The sequence below is a fragment of the Emys orbicularis genome, chromosome 1 (genome assembly GCF_028017835.1).
Source record: "Emys orbicularis isolate rEmyOrb1 chromosome 1, rEmyOrb1.hap1, whole genome shotgun sequence".
NCBI lineage: Eukaryota > Metazoa > Chordata > Testudines > Emydidae > Emys > Emys orbicularis.
Genome location: NC_088683.1, coordinates 97,036,276 through 97,058,533, shown reverse-complemented (window position 1 = coordinate 97,058,533; position 22,258 = coordinate 97,036,276). Strand labels below are relative to the sequence as shown.

At 45.7% G+C, this 22,258-nt stretch overlaps 1 protein-coding gene across 1 annotated transcript in view; it reads left to right on the top strand.

Annotated features, from left to right (window-relative positions):
• Nucleotides 1-7,506: 7,506 nt before the first annotated feature.
• Nucleotides 7,507-22,258, top strand: part of TNRC6B (trinucleotide repeat containing adaptor 6B) — a 221,655-nt gene continuing 206,903 nt past the window's right edge. The window contains exons 1-2 of the mRNA XM_065423816.1: nt 7,507-7,534; nt 7,616-7,723. The gene's annotated coding sequence lies outside the window, so the exon portion shown is untranslated. The remainder of the gene's footprint in view (nt 7,535-7,615; nt 7,724-22,258) is intronic.

The following is a 22,258-nucleotide window of genomic DNA, read 5'->3' as shown; positions in this document are numbered from 1 at the left end:
CAGGTTGGGGGGTTGTCTGTAAGCGAGGACTGGCCTGCCTCCCAAGGTCTGTGAGAGTGAGGGATCATTTTCCAGGATAGGTTGTAGATCGTGGATAATGCGCTGGAGAGGTTTTAGCTGGGGGCTGTATGTGATGGCCAGTGGTGTTCTGTTATTGTCCTTGTTGGGCCTGTCCTGTAGTAGGTGATTTCTGGGTACCCGTCCTGCTCTGTCAATCTGTTTCCTCACTTCCCCAGGTGGGTATTGTAGTTTTACGAATGCTTGATAAAGATCTTGTAGGTGTTTGTCTCTGTCTGAGGGGTTGGAGCAAATTCGGTTGTATCTTAGGGCTTGGCTGTAGACAATGGATCGTGTGATGTGTCTTGGATGGAAGCTGGAGGCATGTAGGTACGTATAGCGGTCAGTAGGTTTCCGGTATAGGGTGGTGTTTATGTGACCAGCACTTATTTGCACTGTAGTGTCCAGGAAGTGGATCTCTTGTGTGGACTGGTCCAGGCTGAGGTTGATGGTGGGGTGGAAATTGTTGAAGTCCAGGTGGAATTCTTCAAGGGCCTCCTTTCCGTGGGTCCATATGATGAAGATGTCATCAATGTAGCGCAAGTAGAGGAGGGGCACTAGGGGACGAGAGCTGAGGAAGCGTTGTTCTAAGTCAGCCATAAAAATGTTGGCATACTGTGGGGCCATGCGGGTACCCATAGCAGTGCCACTGACTTGAAGGTATAAGTTGTCCCCAAATCTGAAGTGAAGCTTAGAGCAGGGGTCGGCAACCTCTGGCACGCGGCTCACTAGGGTAAGCACCCTGGCGGGCCGGGCCAGTTTGTTTACCTGCTGCGTCCGCAGGTTCGACCGATCGCGGCTCCCACTGGCCGCGGTTCGCTGCTGCAGGCCAATTGGGGCTGCGGGAAGCAGCCCCTGGCTTAGACGGTGAGTGTGGGCTGAGGTGTGATGATGGTCTCTCCTTGCTGTATGCCTGCATCACAGTTACTTTGTAAGAAAAGAATAAATACATACCTTGGTGAAAGGATAACAATCTGGTGTGTGTTTGTGACTGTGAGACTATGCAAACTGGCAAGCACTGAAGTACACCAGCTAGTGAAGAGATGCCCTGTGACAGCATCTCACAGCTATTCCAATTGGGGATGACTAGCAGGCAGGCAGGCAAAGGGCTCTATTGTTCTTCCAATGCAGACAGTGGCTTCTCCTAACGCCACAGGCTTATTCAGTAACATGACAGGCATGTCACACCTCTGCAGTTCCCAGGCCAGCATTAGAATGATTTAAATGGTAATTTCTGCTGACCAGAAATTCCATTCAGTCAGGATGGTAAGGTTCTCTGTTGGAGAATCCCAATGAAAAGGATTCCACTGATATACAGTCGTGTGTTAAGTAGAATGTGGCAGTCATTAAAATTATGCAAGCAACACTTGGCAATGCTTTAGGAACTAGAATTGGAAACCCAGAATTGGAAACATATAGGGTAAGGCACAGTTGAGGATCTCTCTGTGACCCAAGAACCCCTTAAAGCCAACTGGCAAGAGTGTTACAGGAATGTCCCGATTCTGGTGTGTACATTCTGGTTCACCTCACAATGTCATGCGAGGTCTTAAATGAAAGCTGGGGTCACACTGGTCATTAATATATTTGTGAAATGTATGTACAGATACTATGTAAGGAGTTATGTCTACATACTGAAAATATGTTTTAAAGTCTGTATCAAGGCAGAGCTGGCACACAAGTTTTCTTTCAGATAAGAGATGCTTATTCCCCTCTCTGCTGAGATGTAAATTAAGCACTGTAAATTAACACAATGGGTCTCACATCACTCATCTAAGCTGAATGCAAATGAAAGACTTGTAGAAAGGAATTAACAGGTAGGGAAACAGAGCAGGGGGAGAGAACCTTATCCTGAGATACAACTTCAGAGGTATATTTGCAGAACAAAGAAGACATCCCATCATCTTGCAGCTAGGAAGTAAACGGGCAGTGTGTTTACATTCATGAAAATGGAATCTAAACCAGCCTTGGTTGGAAATGGTGCAGAAGACTTTGGGTGAGATAAGAATTCTTTAGGCAGGAGGTTAGCATGTTACGTTTCGTTTCCAGACAGCGTGTTATGATTTTGTTTTATATGTAACCTTTTATTTCCATTATCCTTATTCACTATCTCTTGAATCTTGAACCTTTGGTAATACATTATCCATTTTCACTATAAATATATCTGAGTGCTGTGATATTAAGCAAGGTGCTGATCCTGAGTTGAATCATACAAGCTGGTGTGTACACTGTTCCCTTGCAGACAGCAGACCTGGTATTTCTGTGAGCTTCAGTAGATGAGGGGCTGGATACTACAGGTGAATGTTGTGACGTTGTGCAGTCTATATGGTTTTATAAAAACTTGATAATAAGTCAATATAATGTAACTGGGATATGCTTCATGCAAAAGGTCTCTTGTAAGGTATCGTTACAAAGCTTATAATCTACTGAGTATGATCATCTGATTTGTATAAATGTACCACTCTTGTATCTAAAACTAGAAATATAAAATGTAACGCTGAGGGCCTATTGTAATTATGTAAAGTGTGGGCCATTAATGATGGTTTGGAATCTAGATGACTCCCATTAACCAGGACCATTGTCTGCAGATGTTTACCTGTTAGTCTTCCTGTATATGTGTGTGCTGGCAAGTGGGCAATGAAGTCTTGCAGTGACATGTGATCATGTCACCTGAACTGGAATCCATTTTTAACCTGGTGCTTTTCCAGTGAGGGGGGGTGGAAACCCAGAGGGACAAAGGGTTCCCGCCTTATGCAAAAGATATATAAAGGGGTGGAACAGAACAGAGGGGGAGAGGAGCCATCATGAAGAATCCCCTAGCTACCACCTGAGCTGGAACAAGAGCTGTACCAGGGGAAAGAATTGTGCCCAGGCCTGGAAGGTGTTCAGTCTGAGAAAAACTTACTGAAGCATCTCTGAGGGTGAGATTATCTTGTATTTAGTTTGATTAGACATAGATTTGCGCATTTTATTTTATTTTGCTTGGTGACTTACTTTGTTCTGTCTGTTACTACTTGGAACCACTTAAATCCTACTGTCTGTATTTAATAAAATCACTTTTTATTTAGTAATTTACTCAGAGTATGTATTAATACCTGAGGGACCAAACAACTGTGCATATCTCTCTATCAGTGTTATAGAGGGCGAACAATTTATGAGTTTGCCCTGCATAAGCTTTATGCAGGGTAAAACGGATTTATCTGGGTTTAGACCCTAGTGGGAGTTGGGCATCTGAGTGCTAAAGACAAGCACACTCCTGTGAGCTGTTTTCAGGTAAACTTGCAGCTTTGGGACAAGTGATTCAGACCCTGGGTCTGTGTCTGGAGCCAGACGGGAGTGTCTGGCTCAGCAAGACAGGGTGCTGGAGTCCTGAGCTGGCAGGGAAAACAGAAGCAGGGGTAGTCTTTGCACATCGGGTGACAGCTCCCAAGGGGGTTTCTGTGATCCAACCCGTCACAAATGTATCAAAGGAGCTTGGGGAATAGAATGCACTTATTTATAACCTGTAAAGCAAAATAAGGGCAGCATTGGCCTAGGGAGAGTGCTTGGGTGGGTAAAGGGCTGGTTTTGTCAGGGCGCTGACACCCAGCTAAGGACAAGCAAGTCTCTCTTATGCTGGAGGCAGGGGCGGTGACAAGGTGATTCTCAGTTCTCGGTACCCCTAGAACAGTCACATTATCCCTGGGCCTCTGCTGTTCCCTGACCCCTGCATAAGCCCCCTATCTATCTCTCAGCTGGTATCAGGCACCCCTTTCAATGCCCTCTTCTAGGGTTACCATATTTCAACAATCAAAAAAGAGGACACCCTAGCCCCGCCCCCACCCTGCCCCCATCCACTCCCTCCCACTTCCCGCCCCCTGATTGCCCCCCTCAGAATCCCCAACACCCCCCCCCGCTCCTTGTCCCCTGACTGCCCCCTCCTGGGACCCCTGCCCCTAACTGCCCCCCAGGACCCCAGCCCCTACCTAAGCCTCCCTGCTCCTTGTTCCCTGACTGCCCCCTCCTGAGACCCCCCCACCCTAACTGCCCCCCTAGGACCTTACCCCCTACCTGTCCCCTTTCTGCTCCGACCCTTATCCACACCCCCGCCCCCAGATAGACCCCCGGGACTCCCACGCCCATCCAACCACTCCCTGTGCCATGACTGTCCCCCCCCCGAACCCCCAACCCATCTACTCCCCCTGCTCCCTGTCCCGACTGCTCCGACCACTCTCCACACCCCTGCCCCCTGACAGGCCCCCCCAGAACCTCCAACCCATCCAACCCCCCCTACTCCCTGTCCCTTGACTGCCCCCTCCAGAACCCCCCTGCCCCTTCTCCAACCCCCTGGCTCCCTTACCGTGCCGCTCCGCAGCACACTCCAGGGGGCATCTGGACACAGCCACAACTGGCTCAGAGGGCCTGGGGGTGGGGAGACTTCAGAAGACATTAATGGGGGGGACCCCCCAAGGCCTCTACCCATCATCTGTCTGGGGCTTTGTTTTTTTTAATCTTCCCCAAAATCTATCCCCCAGCACCAGGCTGGGCACGGCTACTGCTGCCAGGTGTCCTTTCCATCGGTCAAGTACCCCGCAGTCACCCTCCCTCTGCCCCCGCTCCATTCCAGCGAGGGCATGACCAGCGGCCCGCGAGGAAACGGACACCTGGGCTCCAGACAGGAGCTAAACTCTCTGTTTTCCCTGCTGCGGGGCGGTTCTCTCACCCCTGCAAAAGCAGGTTAGAACAGCCATGCCCCAGCTCTCCCCAGGGCGCGGCACACTGGGCAGCAGGGGAGGGGGAGGGAGAAGAGGAGGGAGGAGCTCTAGAGCTGCCGGAGGCTGCCGGGCCAGTGATTTGAAGCTGCAGGGGAGAGGAGGGAGGAAGGGGAGGAGAGGCTCTGGCTGCTAGAGCCCCATGCTAATGGCTCAATCCAGCCGGCCGCCCTCTCACCCGCGCTGTGCTCTGCAGGGGGGGGAGAATGCTGGACATTTTAAGATATTTACAAATCCCCCCCCCCCCCCGATGCTATTTTTCACCTAAAAAGCCGGACATGTCCGGGATAATCCGGACAAATGGTAACCCTACCTCTTCCCCATCCCTATTCTATAGTCTTCTATGCTTCCTCCTCATGCTCCATGAGTTCCCTCTGCCCCTTTTTCCCAGGAGGCTCTGTACACCTCCATATATCCCTTCTTCCCATTCGGAAACCAGAAAGCACAGCTCTGTGACACCCCTCCATGTGTCTTCCACTTAGGGTGACCAGACGTCCTGATTTTATAGGGACAGTCACGATATTTGGGGCTTTTTCTTAAATAGGCTCTTATTACCCCCCCACCCCCAATTTTTCACACTTGCTGTCTGGTCACCCCACTTCCACTCTCCAACCCCTGTAGGTCCTTCCTGGTCCCCTGCCCACCACTTCATAATCCCTCCCAGGCAGATTCCTGCCTCTCTGTATTTTGTTTTGGTCTCCCAGTCCCCAATCTATAACCCCCTTACTCCTGGCTCAGCACAGCAGCCGGAGTCCGAGGACACATTTTTATTTATAAACAACTATACTTATAAATGACGCTGATCATACACTTGAAAAATACTTTTTATATAATTTCAATCACCCCATTAGCAGCTCTCCCCCCGACTGCTAAAAGACATTTATCAGCAGGGTCTACAGAACAAAACAAATTTGGAGTTTCTGGACCAAGGTTTTGGAGAGATTATTAACCAAGAGCTTCAGAAAATTGTTCAAAAAAGTAAATTACAGCCAAGATTTCAAATCACTGAGGAGGAAATCCTGGCTCCACTGAAGTTACGGACACAACGCTCATTGGCTTCAGTGGAGCCAGGAGTTCATCCCTTAAATGTAAAACGCATGATGGCTGGAAGGAAGCGCAGGGCAGGGCTCTCACAGGCTGCTGCTATGCAGAGTAATGGCGAGTTTTGTCACCTCATTTCTGTACCTAGTTCCTGTTAGGGTGACCAGACGTCCCGATAAAATCAGGACGTCCCGATATTTAGGCGTTTGTTACATGTCGGTCGGGATGCAATTTGTCCCGATATTTTGCGATACTCCCCCCCCCCTTTTTGTTTTTGCTCCTCCAGCGGCCCCCCCCCCATGTGGCCCTTTATTTTCTTCCTCTCATCTGGTCACCCTAGTTCCTATTCATAATAAAGGGTTTAGCTTGAAACCCGCGCCTGGGCTGCAGAGGCCACCAAGGTGATTTGCGCAGTATGGTGGCTGCAGGACACCACTGAGGTTTCTGTCAGGGAGTGACGCACCCCTTGCCCCCAAGGCGCAAGGCCTGGCTGGTGCTCGCGTTAGGACGTCACGCGCTGCCGCGCCGCGGCTGCTGGCAGGGCTGTACGGCGCCGCGGGGAGTCAGGCCGCAAGCATGGCAACGCCACGCGCAAGCACCTACAGTAGCACTGCGGCTGCGCACGTCACAGGGCACCTGATCACATTGACCCCTTTGCTAAGCATGGGGGGCGAGGGTTTAGCGCTCAGTGGCGCATGACTATTGTCCAATCGGAGGCGCGGTTAGATGATACCCAGGCTGTTAAATCATCAGTAGCTATGGTTGATGTGACCAATAGCATTTACTTGTTGTTGCCCAACAGCGGAAAAGTTGGTGGGCGGGGCACCCCTAACTATTTCCACCAATGGCTTGCGAGCTTCACTAAGACTGACACCTCCCGTGCCAAATAGCGTTTCAATCCGTCTGACGCCTGCAGGGGGCGGTGCAAACGGGGGATAAATAGCATCGAATGCTATTCGCGGTGGGTTCTTGCGTCTCTGTCATTAACCAGTTGAAGGGCGGAGGTGAGGGGCGGTGCGTCGCGTTTCTGGATGATTATAGCTGTGGCCCTATTAATAACCTGAACCCCCGTCATAATCTCTCCCTCTTGCTGGGCCCACACGGGAGCGGGTGGGCGTGTCTACAGTTGATTGACGTAACTCTTCTAACCACCTGACATGGGCGGGGCTGCGGGCGCGCGGTGAAGCACCAACGGCGGGGCACTCAGAACCGCAGCTCCCGGGGGGGGGGTACTCTGTTTTGTGCCGGGCCCAATAGTCACCCAATGGGTGGGAGAGACTAAAAATACAGCCCAATGAAGGGTGTGGAAGAGCAGGAGTAGTGGGCGTGAACTCATCCAACGGGCTGGGCTTGTAGCCAATGGGGAGAAGGGAAAAGGAATGTCCAGCCAATTAATTATGTGGAGGGGCACGTATCAACATATGACTGTCAGTGAATTTAGCCAATAGGTGGGGAGGTAGTGACGACGCTACCCAATTGGAGATGCGGAAAGGTGGGTATTGTTATGATAGGCAAGAGTTGTGGCTAATGGGTGGAGAGATCATCGAGGTAATACCCAATGAACAGTACGGAGGGGTGAAAAGGGGCGAGGACGTGTATGATTGGCAGGGAATGAGGCCAATGGGCGGGGAGGTCGTCGCAACACTGTCCAGTGAGCGGCGCGGGGGGCGGCACGGAGGCGTGTCTCGGTGTGTTTGGGTTCGTGCTCCTGGGGGGAGGGAGACGGCGGCGAGGAAAGTTTTTATTTTTTAATTGTATTTTGTTTTCAGTTTCTGGGGTTCGCGCTTCCCCGGCGGGTGAAGCGAGCGGGCGGGAGGAGCCGCCCCCGGCGCCGAGAAGAAGGGGGCTACGCACACCACGGCGGCGGCTCCTCGGCGGTGAGTGCGGGACAGGGCCCCCCGGGCACAGACACTCGGCGGGGTCTCCGCTAGCCTCTTCCCTGCGCCTCCCTGGGGCCCCGCGCTGCCTCTCTTCCCGCGGGCAGGCCCCTCTCCAGCACCCAGAGGCAGCGGGGGTCTGGCTGGACTCGAGACCGGCCCCGCCCGGTGCGATCCCCCGTCGCGCCAGGGGTCTCCCAGGGCCGCTCCCGCCTCGGAGCCGGGGGCGGCCCGGCTGGGGACTGAGGCGCTGCCCTCAGCGTGCGCGGGGCCAGGGGGCCGCTCGGGGGCGGGGGGTGTCTAGGCCGGGAGTTTAACTGGTGCCCGAGCCCCGCCCCGTGCGGAGGGAGGGGTAGCCCCGGGCTCCGCCAGGGGGAGGCGAAACGGGCCCGGAGCCCGTGGTCTCCTTCCCCCAGGGCGGGGGTTGGGGCCCTGTGTGCCCGCGGCCGGATGGGGCCTGCAGCGCCGCTCTCTGCCCGCTGCACGAGCCTCAGTATCCTCGGCGCGGCGTGCGAGGCCAGAGGGGACCCGCGGAGCATCCCGCCTGACCCCCGGCACAGCCCAGGCCTCCAGCAGCGGGGACTAGAGCAGAGCCACGCAGCCCGCGGGAGGCTGGAGTGTGATGTGCCCCAGGGAGAGACAAGGAGTCTCTCTGAGCGCAAATGCGAACAAGCCGCTAACAAACCTTTAGTGGTTGAAATTAGCCTGCTCCGCTGAGTGTGGATAAACTCCCGAGGTTATTTTCATAGCACTACAAACCACATTGGATTTGTTTAACATGGTGCTAGTTAAAATGAGTGTGTAGGCGGGAGGAGAGACCGAACTTAAGAGGTGTGTCCCAAGCTCAAACCAGTTCTCAGAGCTGTTCGTTTCATAGGAAAATGTGAGAAGACAAATTGCTAGTGCTGCTTAACGCTGCCTGCAGGATGGTGCCCAGCAGACTCTCATGTGCCTGCTTTGTGATGCTCCATATGTTAATAATATATATTATACATGACTAAATAGGAATAGGACATAACTGAGGTCATCTAGGTTTGTGAGGTGTGTGTGTGTTTTTTTTTTTTTTTTTTTTTTAACTGAACCTAGAGATAAGTGGTCATGCTGAGGCCCTGTATTTGCATTCACAGTCAGACATGGTATGACCCCTTGGCTTTTTTAATGTAAAAGTATATCTTGTTTTTTAAACTTTTGGTTTTAATATGCAGACTATTTTGAGCAGTCTGTAGAAATATATACTGCTTGCAGAGTATTGTCAGCTTCAAGTTTCTCTAGTCATCTATGTTTATATTTAAGAAAGGAATTTTATCTTTAATATAAACTCTTGTATGACTAGCTAAGAATCATGAGTATCTTGCCTTTGCATTTAACAAGACTCTAGATTTTCTTGAAAGATGCTGCAAAAAATGGTAATAGTCTTTGATGACTTGTATAGTCCCTTGATTTTGAAGATCTGTATGACTTTACAGTTGTAGACTAATGCACAAGAGCAGATGGGTGTATTCATGTACACAAAATAAGACAAATCTGTTTAGCCCTTAACAGTTTAATTGAATAGCCCATCAAGGGGTATAGGCCACAGCTCTAGTTAGTGCAACTCATAAACCGGTAAAATATATTCTGTGAAGTAAGGTAATCATTCTGTGTGCAGCTGGCATGGTACTTCACAGTGTGGCTCTCTCACTGGAGCTAGGCTAACTGGAGAGGAGTTAATTACGTAGTGATGACATAGCCTTACAGGCTTGCAACAGCAGTTTGGGAGGTGTCTTCACTGCCGAAAAGGTCAGCTGCTGCCCTTTTTTTACAGCAAGGTGTAGTTATCTCTAGGCTTGGAGATAACTGGAGATTAGATTTTTGGGGGGAAATACCAACTTTCTCGTACACATGCAAACCGGCAAAAAATATTTTCATCGATAATTGAAATTTAGATAGGCAAAGAAGAAAGTCTGCTTGAGAACTTACTAGAGTTCAATTTAAGGATATTTACTTTGTGTATTTTGACGTAATGTTAGACAATTTGTGTTTTAACAGTTTATAAAGCTTTGTTTTTTTTAATCTTGGCATCTACTGTAATTAAATTATTATTGTCTGACCCCCATATACTGTCCCAAATGTGTGAAACTTCAAATTGATAAAAATAGCTATATAGCTAGGTGAGGTCAACATTATACTTACCCCACCCACACACACCACCCAAATCTGGGTTTGACCTCGCCTACCTACACCCAGTAAAAACTACATAGCCTTCTCATCACTAGGATTTTACAGCAAAATAGCTAATGGGTCTTAGTTAGCTTGTAAAAGCACACCTTTTTTGTCAGTGAAGGCATAGCCTTGATTTCTAGTATCCACATGGAGATATTGATGGGAGGTCCAGAATTGGGAATCTTTTCAGACTATGGCTGTTAGATGTGCACAGGAAAAATTGGGACACGTTACCTACAGAATAATCAGGATCCTCAGCCACATATAGTTCCATACTACTGCAGATATTTTTATATTGCTGCATATTATGGCAGAAAAATCTAAGCTTTCATTTTAAAATTAAACCTTCAAAATATGAGCCAAAGTAATAGCTGAGTCTTCACACTTCACTGTTGTTTCAGGCTGTCTGAACTTTCATTCACCTCTGTGGAATATAAACCATTTAAATGTCAATGTTGTCTGTTTCACTGCTGATCACTCTAGCAAAAACATCAAGCTAAAATGTTTGCCATTTTTGCATAGTGGCAGATGTTTGGGCTATAGTGGGCCAAACTAGCTGCTGTTAAGGGTTTCTGAGGTGTGGAACTAGGAATCAACCCCATTTCGCTTTCCAAAAGGTGTTGAAAGAATTGAGGTCATTTTGCTAGTATCAGAATCATCAGTTACCTTATGGATAACAGGAACTAAAATAAACTTGCATTCCTTCTTGGGTACCAAAAACCTCAGTTGTTCCCTATCCAGCTGTCAAAACCTCCAGTCTTCTCCCAATAAATCCTACACTGTTGTCAGTATAAAAATTTGCAGTGCATTTGAAAATTTAAAATTAGTGGCAGTATAAAATAAATTATATAAAGAACTCATGGGGAGTGGGGGCAGACTTTGAGGCCAAGGGAGCCTTAGTGTGGCAAAACTGCCTCACACAGGAGGATTGGGAATACTTTGTTGTGCCAAAGATAGAAGCACACAATAAGGGTAAGCCAAAAAAGGATGGCACACAATAGAAAGCTGCAATAAAATTAATTCAGATATTTTTTTTAAAAAAGGAACCTGTTTAAATATTCTTGTTCTAGTGAAATTAGAGTTGCTGTTCACATTTGTAAAAGAGTTGGGTTTGTAATTAAGTTGTGTCAAACCAAGCTCATAAAATAATCCTTTCGCACTGGTCATCTTCAATGTCTTTATAAAAAAAAAAATCCTAGTTATAGTATTCTAATGAGGTTGTGGAGAGTATTTTAAATGGTGAGGGTTTGTTTACACAGTGGGGTAATATGCACTAATGTGTTGCATGTTAATTGGTCTGTGTCGACCCTGCTGGTGTGCACTGAAGTTATCCTAGAATGAAGCCCTGAGTCTGTTTTGTTAACAGTTCAGTTACTTCATTCTACAGTTCCTGTAGAACTCTTGGCTGCACACCTGAGCATGATGACTTGTTGCTGTTTAAATTGTTTGTTTCATCACCACTTATGTTTATACATCATTCTGATTGTACCTATATATATACACATATAACATAAGTGTATATGTTGCCCTGATTTCTTCTGTAGTGAAGTCTGATGCAAAGAAATCATGTAACTTCTCTGCAGTGTCTTTTATCCTCAGTTGCTTGCTATACTCCCTAATAGATCAACAGATCAGTCAAGGCTTCTGCAGGCTTTGTACTTCTGGTATACTTTAAAAAAGTTACAGCTATTTTTGTCTGATATCTTAACTTTACTGTTTAGCATTTTCTCTACCTTTTTATTTCTGAATTTAGAATCAATATCTATCTTTGTTTGTGGTGCACTAGCATGGTCCATCTTCATAGTGATATTTTAAGAATATTATAACAAACGCTGCAGAGCTAATGTGAAGTATCTGACACCACCAAATGTCATTTTGTCCTAACACTGGCTATTTTTTTTAAAACCTCTAGATTTTAGAAAACGTTCTCCACCTTATGACAATTGTGAAGGTCACTTTTTATGCCTAAATGGTCCATTGACATTCTTTTTTAATGATTATAGTATTGTTTTGAGAAATATTGGCATAGATTCCTGTCCCATGAGCATATTCTCATGGGACAGGAATCACAAGAAAATAAGCATTCTCGAGTTGTAATAAGGCTTCTAATCATAAACACATGGATTATAGGCTGTATTAATAAAACATACTTCCAGTGATTTTCCCTATGAAGGACAATGTGATGTGTAATAGAGCCTACGGCTCAAGATCTTCTTCTGGAAAGAATAATATCTGTTAAGACTTCTGGCTGAATTGCGGATACACTTAGCCAACCTAACCTGTATTGCCTTTCTTCTTTGTTCTTCTTTTCCTCTCCACAAATTAATAAAAAAATCATTCTACAGTTCGTCTCCTGGGCTGTGTGTGTGGCAGTGAACAAAATGAATACTGCTTTTTGCAGGATTTGACACTAAATCTTTTTGTTACAGCCTAGCTAATAGAAATAGGGATGCTTTTAGTACCCTAGGCAGCTGTTACTGTCAGATGAAGCTGCCAGTAGAGAGATTTCTGTTTAGGCCTTGACTGGTTGAGTAGAAGTCAGAAATCCTCTGATTTCTCCACTCCCTTCCATATCAATGTGTAATAAAAGGTGCTCTCCTGATATAAAAAAATAAAGTAAATAACTTTTAGAAAGGTCTGTTCTCTGTACCCTCCAGACAAATAGTGAAAACATTCTTAGCTACGAGATCCACAGAGCAGCAGATACACTTGCTTGCAAGCATTTGGTAGCTCATTCCATTTGTGAGGCAATGGACATATAATAAGAATATACAGCATTTAGACAATGCTTTGTGTTTTTAAAGCAATGTACAAACATCAATCAGTCTTCACATTACCCCTCTCGCAGTAGCATACTGCGTGCAAGGATACTGTTAACTTTGTCCTATGGCATGGACATTGTGGGAGAAGGTTCTGAAGCTTTTATGTTTTCATGAGTGCAGGGGTTGTAATCTCATTTTGGATGAACTTTTTGTTTACAGTTTATTGAACTATGGAGATGACCTTTACTAGTTTCACCAAGTCCGTATGGATTACATTTCTGGGGATTGGCAGGCTCTGTAATCAGAAATCAAATAAACCAGGAAATACATTTAAATTATTTTGTATAGATGAGTGAAAATGTGGTGGATTATTTAAGATGTGGAAAGAAAACTGTTCCCCCCCCCCCCCCCCCGAGTGTGTTTCACTGTTAAAATAAATAAACTTTAAATATCTAAATGACTATAACTAGAAACTGGGGAAAAAAACAACCTCTTAACCAGTGAGGCCTTTTTGTGTTGTGGAAAAAGATATAATCAGATTAGAGAAGAGAAATGGAAGGTACTATAATGGAAGATGAATGCCGTGAGAGAGAGTGGTCAAAATGAAAGTGTAAAGTATAAAGTGGTAGGCAGCAAGAAGGTCAAAATACATGCAGAGGATCAAAGGCCAAAAAAGCTAATTAGTGGATCAGAGGATAAGAAGTCAAAATGAAAAATAAAGGGGTGATAGTTTATTTTTTAGGCAGCTTGACAGAGTATTAGGAGAGAGGTGATACAATAATTGCATGTTGCTTGAAAGGGAAACTAAATAATTGAGTTATGAAGGAAGGCAAGATTCACTTACTCATTCTTTCATTTAAGTTTACTTTTTAAAATTCCATCTCATAATTCCTCGCAGTCAGCATTATTAAGAAGCACTGTAATGGAAAACAAACTGATAAGGTTTCTAGTAGAGTCCTGAACTGCTTGGAGGGTGAAGATGATCTACTACGGAAGTCCTGATAATGAGAAATCAGTACCCTGATGCTAGTGGATCCAGCAGCACTCTACCAAAAAGATAATTCTTGTAGCCATAGAGAGCTTCCTCCTCTGTCTAGCTGACAAATTCCAGGTTCTGCCTTCTGTCTTAATAGTCACATATAAGGAAACCCTTACTGAATGACTGTCTTCCTGTTCTTGCCTTACATAACTTATTTCTACTTCAAGACAGCCAGAACAGAGTGCATGTTAAGTCACCCTTCTAAGATCAGATCCTATGTCCTGCGATTCTATGCTAACTTCCTTTGGAATTCAGTGTAGATTTAAACCTTTATGAGAGCAAGTAACTCAAAGCATGTCTCTAAACCAGTTAAGTTAAACTGGCAGAAAACCCTGCGTGGGTGCTCTTGTTTTAAGAGTGGCTTATACTTATTTAGCTTGAACAATAAAATAAGAGCATCTGGGTAGGGATTTGTACCGGTTTAGCTGAATTGGTTTAAAGATATGCCTTTAAACTGTGCAAGTTTGTGTGTAGACAGGGCCTGAGTTTTATACAATGAGAACATGCTTGCCTAATGCATGTGTGTATGGACTAGTTACTATAAAGCTTTTATTCTAAGCAAAACACTAATACCTGGTCTAGGCTCAGATATTTGGACTAGTATAACTAATTTGGTTAGGCATGTGATTTTTTTTTTTTCCCCAACTAAGTATTATTTCTATTACCATAGTGCCTAGGAACCCTAGTCATGGACCTGCATCCCATTGTGCTACGTACTGTACAAACACAGAACTGAAAGACTGTTTTGCCCCAAGGAGTTTACAATCGAAGTATAAGATGAGCGACAACAGCTGGATATAGACAGGCAGAGGAATACATGGAAACAGTGAGGTTGGCAAGCTTTTAGAACTATCTGCATCCCAATGCTGATCCAACAAGTTAAATTTGTTTGTTAGTTTCTTTGCTAGAAGGTGTCACCAATTGATAGGTGTACTTGTGAAAAGTTCTTCCACAAGATTGTTCACTGTGTGTGTTTGAAAACCTTTTTATTTCATTTCTACCCTGGAATTGACCCTTTAACTTTTGCAAACAGCCTGCTTGCTCCTTCTGGAGAATCTTGGCATACCAGAGCACTTCTCATTTCTCCATGCAGCCGTCTGTAGAATCTGCTTCAGTACTCAGCAATTTGACATTTCTGTGATTTGGAAGCCTTCATAATGATACTCAACCCTATTGTTTGCAATAGAAAGAAAACATGGATTTACCTCCTTTAGCTGTACAGTAAAAACATTATTTCAAATGGCTGGGTTCATGTTCACAAAACAATGCCTTAATAAAGATATGCTAAAGTTAACATAGTAGGTAAAAACACTTACTAGCTATAGCAGTGTCTTGCACAGTCTTTATGATTCTTTAGGGAAAATAGTGTAGCTTTGAACTTCTGCATCTGATTAAGTGCTGAAATTAGCCCTCTCTTTTTCTTCACTCCCAAGTGAATTCAGTGGCGCCATTGTCTCCATCAGGGTATCAAAGTCCATGACAGAAGCTGGCTTCTATAGCCTGAAGAGAAAAGAGTCTGTAGAAAGCAAGCAGCTCCCAACCAAGATACATACATTTGCAATAACTGCCAAAGTTCATGCAAATCTTGTATTGGACTATTCAGTCACATGAGACATTGCAAACCATCTACATCATAGGCTGCAATTCCCACAGTCTGTCACAGATAAAAGGATGCCAACACAAGTGAATTCAGTTGCTTAAATTCAAGAATGCCCTGTAAAATTATTTGTAATAAGGTAGCAAAATTCAGGCTCCGTTTTCGTCATGGAAGTCACAGATTCTGTGACTTCTGCAACGGCCCATGTGGCTAGCCCGGGAGCTGCCTGAGCAGCTTGGGCAGCCCCTGGGCCAGTCGCACCGGATGCTCCTGGGGCAGTCTTGGGGCTCCCTGACCCCCAGCAGGAGGAGTTTTGGGGGGGGCTGGGGATTGGGGTGCAGTGGAGTGCTTACCTCGGGGGGGGGAGCTCCCTAGAATGGCAACAGGAAGTTCTCTCCCTCAGCTCCTAGTTCCACGTGCTGCCTCTGCCCGCAGGTACCACCCCTGCAGCTCCCATTGGCTTCGGTTCCCAGCTGCAGAACTGGTGCTTGGAGCGGAGGCAGCACATGGAGTTAGGAGCTGGAGGTCACCGCTTCCCAGGAGCCAGGTAGGGAACCTGCCCAAGCCCTCCCAACCACTCTCCCCCCCCCCCCCCCACCTGCCGTGCCCCCCGGGTCTCTCCCCCCAGCATCCATGGTGCCCCCAGAGCTCCCCCCCCCAGCCCCCCTCCCCAATGTTTTAGTCAGGGGTATATAGTAAAAGTCATGGACAGGTCACTGGCCGGGAATTTTTGTTTACTGCCCATGACCTGTCCATGACTTACTAAAAATACTGTACCTGTGACTAAAACATTGACTTAGCCATAATTTGTCTCACATGAGATAGTAGCTTCAGGACATTGCCACCTACTCTTTTTTTTTTAAATAGTTTTAAATTTATCTTCATTTGTAACCTGTCTGAGGCCTTGTCTACACGATAATATATATATATATTTTTGCAGTTATAATGATACACCCAAATAACTGCAGTAGTTTAACTGTAACTTTCCTGTGTGGAATGCTTATTCCAGAATAAGAGTGGCTTTTTCCAGTTTAGTTTAAACCACTTCCAAAATGACACATGTTAACTGGAAAAAGGCACTGTTATCCCAAAATAAGTGTGCCCACATGGGGAGTTATATGTATAACTGTAGCAACTTAAATTCACAACCCTTCCTCTATAGACAAGCCATTTGTCGGAAAATAAAATTCTCCATCAGTTTTGTTTTTTCTATTTATAGTAAATGCTTAATTTTCCATTTGTTTCTTATGGAGCTTGAAATTAACATGACTTTTGTTAGTTCTTTGATAATGATCCTTATAGCATTTCCACATGTCTCCTGGTGGATCCATAAGGTCATTATTTCCATTTCTGATAGTTCACTATTCTGGAGAGAAGATGTTGCAATATTTTAAAAAGTCCTAATCAAAGCTTGATAATAAAGTGTAAGTCTGGAGTTTTGGATGCAGTATTCTAGCTTTTAGCATGTATCCCTTAATGTCAAATTATCCCTGCTTGACTGTGTCTGAAATCTCATTGTTGTCATTTAAAAAAAACAAAAAAAAAAACAAAAAAACCCCCAACCCCAATTAAACAACAAACCCTCAAAATAGAGAGCATGCAACAAATGTCTTCACAATCATACTACCACAAACGTCATGAGGTTTTAGATAAAATACAAGCTGGGGTGATAAAATTTAATTAATTAATTTAATAATTTAATTAATGGAGATATCCCATCTCCTAGAACTGGAAGGGACCTTGAAAGGTCATCGAGTCCAGCCCCCTGCCTTCACTAGCAGGACCAAGTACTGATTTTGCCCCAGATCCCCAAGTGGCCCCCTCAAGGATTGAACTCACAACCCTGGGTTTAGCAGGCCAATGCTCAAACCACTGAGCTATCCCTCCCCCCCCAAAATTTTATGGAGATGTCCTATCTCCTAGAACTGGAAGGGACCTTGAAAGGTCATCGAGTCCAGCCCCCTGCCTTCACTAGCAGGACCAAGTACTGATTTTGCCCCAGATCCCTAAGTGGCCCCCTCAAGGATTGAACTCACAACCCTGGGTTTAGCAGGCCAATGCTCAAACCACTGAGCTATCCCTCCCCCAAAATTAACCATATAACAGAGGAAACAAAAAGAAGTCTGAAAAAATAGACCTCTCCTGCTGCCATTGGCATAAGCATGGAAACCTCATACTGAGGCTTAATGCAGATTAGCGCAAAGGATCTTTTATGATGTATGTCAAGAGTCCATTTTTTATTACCTTTTCAAGATTCACCGAAAAAACATATCTCCAAAGAAGAGTACAGATGTACACAATAGACAGCGATGTTTTGTTTAATGTATATTTACATGGTAGACTGTAATGGCTCATCCACTAGAGAAATGTGTTTTAAAACAGATTACAAGGACTTGGAAGCTAGCCATGAAAGGCATTCTCAATGATTTTAGGGATATTTACTTGATTAAAACATAACTAAGTTTATTACAGGTCTGTTTTGATAATCATTATGCAGCGTATCTGCTTTTGGATGGATATGATGTTTACCTTACATACATAGAAAGTATCAATATTATATGCGTAAGGTGGTATTTCTTTACATATTGCATTTTTTGTTTTGTTTTGTGTGTGTGTGTGTGTGTGTGTGTGTGCGCGCATGTCTTTTCCTTGTCTGCTGTTTGGTCAAAGGATAGGCATCGTGCCAAATGTGCTCAGTGGCAATTAAAAATGTAGATGAGTCTTTTTTTTGTGAGGAGGATGGGAGCGAAAGAAGTATCTGACAGTACCTGTGAGAGATCATGTATCAAGGCAGATGTGAATTGTCACTGGAGTCACAAATATAGATGAGGAAGAAAATTGTTGTGGTTCAAATCCTAGCTGCATTGGAGAAGTCTGTTCCTTTAATGAAGGTAGCTCTTCCTTTGCTATCTTCCCCATCATTACCCTCTCAATATTAGGGCCACGTGTTTTGGTTGTGATTTTTAAATAGGTGAGAATTAAAGCTACTCTTAAGAACAATACCAGATGTGTGTATAACATTACATAAGCCCTTGAGAACAGGATGTGGTGCTAGGGTTTAAAAATTAATTTTAGAAAAAACAACAACAACCCCAAATGCTGTTCTTTAGGGATCAAACTTTGGTTTTGGGCCATTTCTTAAGCTGCTTGTCCACCTTCTGCAGATGTTACAATTGCCCTTATCCTGGCACATTGCTATTGTATTTTCAGATGTCTTTTTTAAAGTAAGAGTAAAGAATCTCTTTATGTATTTCACTAGGTGATATTCATTTTTTTGAATGAGACTTGAGTAGAAATTTGTGCTACAAATCCAGTCTTGCTCATCCATATATCAGAAAAAGATTTCCTGTGGTGCTAGTTGATAACTACTCACAAGAATTTTTTTTAAAGAAGCTTAAATAAAAATTCAGCTTAATATAGTAGCCTAATTTGGAAGGAAAAATGTGTACATTTGGTGGAAAAGAAATGTACTTAATTTCCTAACATTCTAGCTTCCACCATTTAGAAAATACTGGCAAAAAAAATATTTTTTTCTGATGTATTAACTGTATACTGGAGCCTAAAACAGTATTGCCAACTCCAAATGTTTGATTCTTATTTGCCTTCTTGTTTTCCAGTGTTGCGTGTGCCCTTGCTTTGAATATTAAATCTTTTCTTGCTCTCATGGTTTCAGAGAAACTTCTTTTTTCTTTTAATGAAAGCCGAGATTCTCAGGCCGTAGCATGATTCTAGCAGCTGGCATTTAAGAAAAACACAACACATTGCAATGCTTGTGATAATATCCAGCAAGTTGGCAACATGGCAAAATATTCCATATTGTGGGTTAATTTTTGTTTTCTCTTGGTTTACCTGGCATATGTTCTAGTCTGACATAGCTATCTATTGCCATTGGCTGTTTGTGGCTGCCTCCTTTTGTGAACAGGGTTTGAAGAGGCTGATGGAGATAAAAATACTCTTCATTCTTCTTTGGCAACTCCTCTCTTCTTCACCTTCCCCAGTTGGCTGGTGCCCCCCATGGTCCTTTCCCACCCCTTTGTTGGCTGCCTGATTCCTCTCTTCTACCTCCACCCTGGAAGCGGCCAGCAGCAGGTCCAGCTCCTAGGCAGAGGCGTGCAAGCGGCTTCGCGCAGTTCTTGCCCGCAGGCATTGTCCGCCCCCCAGTTTCAGTGCTCGGGGCGGGGGCAGCGTGCGGAGCTCTGTGTCCCCCCTGCCTAGGAGCCGGACCTGCTACTGGCTGCTTCTGGGGCGCAGCGCGGTGTCGGAACAGGTAGGGACTAACCTGCCTTAGCTGGGCAGCACCGCCGATGGGACTTTTAACAGCGCGGTCAGCAGTGCTGACCAGAGCTGCCATGAGCAGTGCCTTACATTCCACGTCCCAGTACTGGGTCGCGACCCACAGTTTGAAAACCACTGCCGTAAGGCATGAATAAAATGACATAACAGGTCTCTTCTGTCTCTAAATTCTATGTTGTTGGTAAGCATACTAGCTGAATGTTTTTGCTTAAAATATTAGTGAAATAGTTAACCTTGTCAGTGTCTAAATTGTGAATACCTCACTGAGATGAATGAGGCGGATTAAAAAAAATTAGGACTATTTAGAGGCGATTTATAGGAGCGGAGATAACAGGTATCTAACACCCTCTCTACTTTAAGGAAATTTACACTGATGTAATTAAGTTTGTGCAAATCCCCAACATAGAAATGTTGCACTCTACTTTGTGCTGGTGCATTTAATTAAGTGCAGTTTAATTTGGTATGTTACTAGTTTGAGGCCTGGGCTAAACACAAAGTTGTATCAGTTTAATTAAAAGGTGTGATGTTGCACCACTTTAGTTAAAACAGCTTGTGCATGAACACCCTTGCATCATTTGTTAAACCAACTAAGTCAAGTCTAACTTTCTCCTGTTTAAATTGATGTAAGCAGGGTAGAGCAATTTAAGTCCAGATGACTAAAATAATGGTTTGAAAGACTTGATTCTTAAACAGTGTTGAGTTTTTGTAAAACTATCTCATCTTTAGATTACAGTTCATAATGAACTAAGGCCAAGGTTTTCAAAAGTGACCAGCAGTTTTGGGTGTCTCACTTTTTGGGGTCCAATTCTAGATACCTTAAAGGGGCCTGATTTTTCACACAGCGCTTAGCACCCTGTCGCGGGATGTCGGGTCACGTAAGGTTAGCTGGAAGGGCGGAGGCAATTCTGCAGCCGGTCAAGTCCTACGCTGAGGACCCTTACTGTAACATGGGGTAGTATTACTTAGTGATTAGAGTCAGGGAGCAGCCCTTCATCAGGACAGCGTGGCCCAATGGCCAGAGTCAGGGAAGTAGCCCACCTCTGAGATTCACGGCCAGTTGACCTGTTGGGGGAATGGGGCGCCACTCAGGGGTGTGTGGTGCCTTGGGTAGTGGGACTCGGGCCCTCCCTGCTCCTCTGAGCCCCAGCCCAGGGCCCTGGCGGTGGTGCTCACCACTGAGTCAGTGGGGATCCTCCCGAAACACGCTGACCAGTCCCTCGGTTCACTCACCGGCGAAGAGTTCAAGTCCCCTGGACTGCTTCTTACCCTTTACTCCTTGTCGAAACTCTCCGGGTCTCTGGGGTCCTCAAATGGCTGGGCGCCCACCGGTGCTGTCCTTTCTCTGGGCTCATCTGGCAGCCTGGAGTCTCTAGTCAGGAACTCTGTGAGACATAGTTGTGGTTTGTAGCAACTCCCTGCAGGGAGCTTGCAGCCTGCGTCCTTCCCCGTCAGCAGCCTTCCCAGACTGAGCTGGGCTGATACCTTTTATATGCTGCATCCAGGCTGGGCATGCCCAGCAGGGTCAGAGGGGCAGAATTAACCCTTTTGGGCCTGGTGTGGGGTAGGTATGCCCCATCACACACTCCTGGCGGGGGTCCGTCCCCATTGTCCTCCTCTCCTGCCTGGGAGAAAGTCTGCATTAGTGTGGGCCCTACTTGGGCAGTGTAATACACTGAACTCATAGGGTTGGAGGGCGAGGTACCATCTCATAATCCCACGTTCGAATCCTTCATGGTGTTGATCCATCGTAGGGGTGCATGGTCTGTAGTAAGACAAAAGGGGCTCCCCAGTAGGTAATACCGTAGAATCTCTATCACCCATTTTACCGTTAGGACTTCCTTTTCGATGGTGGAGTACTTGACTTCTCAGGGAAATAGCTTCCGGCTTAGATACAGCACCGGGTGTTCCTCTCCCTCTCGTTCCTGTGATAGCACGGCCCCTAACGCCACTTCTGAGGCGTCAGTTTGTAAAATAAAAAGTTTTGAGAAGTCTTGGTGGAACAGGATGGGTACCAGGGTGAGTCGCTCTTTCAAGGTCCGGAAGGCCCTTTCACAATCCTCTGACCACTGGACGTTCCGTGGCTGGGAGTTCTTTGTGAGGTCGAAGAGGGGGGTGGCTATCGTGGCAAAATCTGGCATGAACCATCTGTAGTATCCAGCCAAGCCCAGGAACTGTCTTACCTTCCATTTCATTGTAGGGGCGGGGTAGACACTCAGGGCCTGTGCCTTGTCTGCCAGGCGATGGCGTTCGCCTGTCCCCATCATGTAGGTAATTTCTTTCCACCCGAGGTGACACTTGGCGGGATCTGCTGTGAGTCCTGCTTCCTTCAGGGCCTGTAGGACCACGGCAAGATGTTGTAGGTGTTCCTCCCAATTTGTGCTGTAGACCACAATATTGTCAATATAAGTTGCTGCATGCTGCCGGTGTGGCTGCAACAGTTGATCCATCAATCGCTGGGATGTAGCCGTGGCCCCATGTAATCCGAAGGGCATGGTGATGAAATGGTATAGGCAGAGTGCTGTAGGGAAGGCTGTCTTCTCACGGGAAGTCGGGGTCAGGGGAATTTGCCAGTACCCTTGGTCAAATCTAGTGTTGATAGAAACTTAGCACTACCCAGCTGTTCCAGCAGTTCATCCACCCAT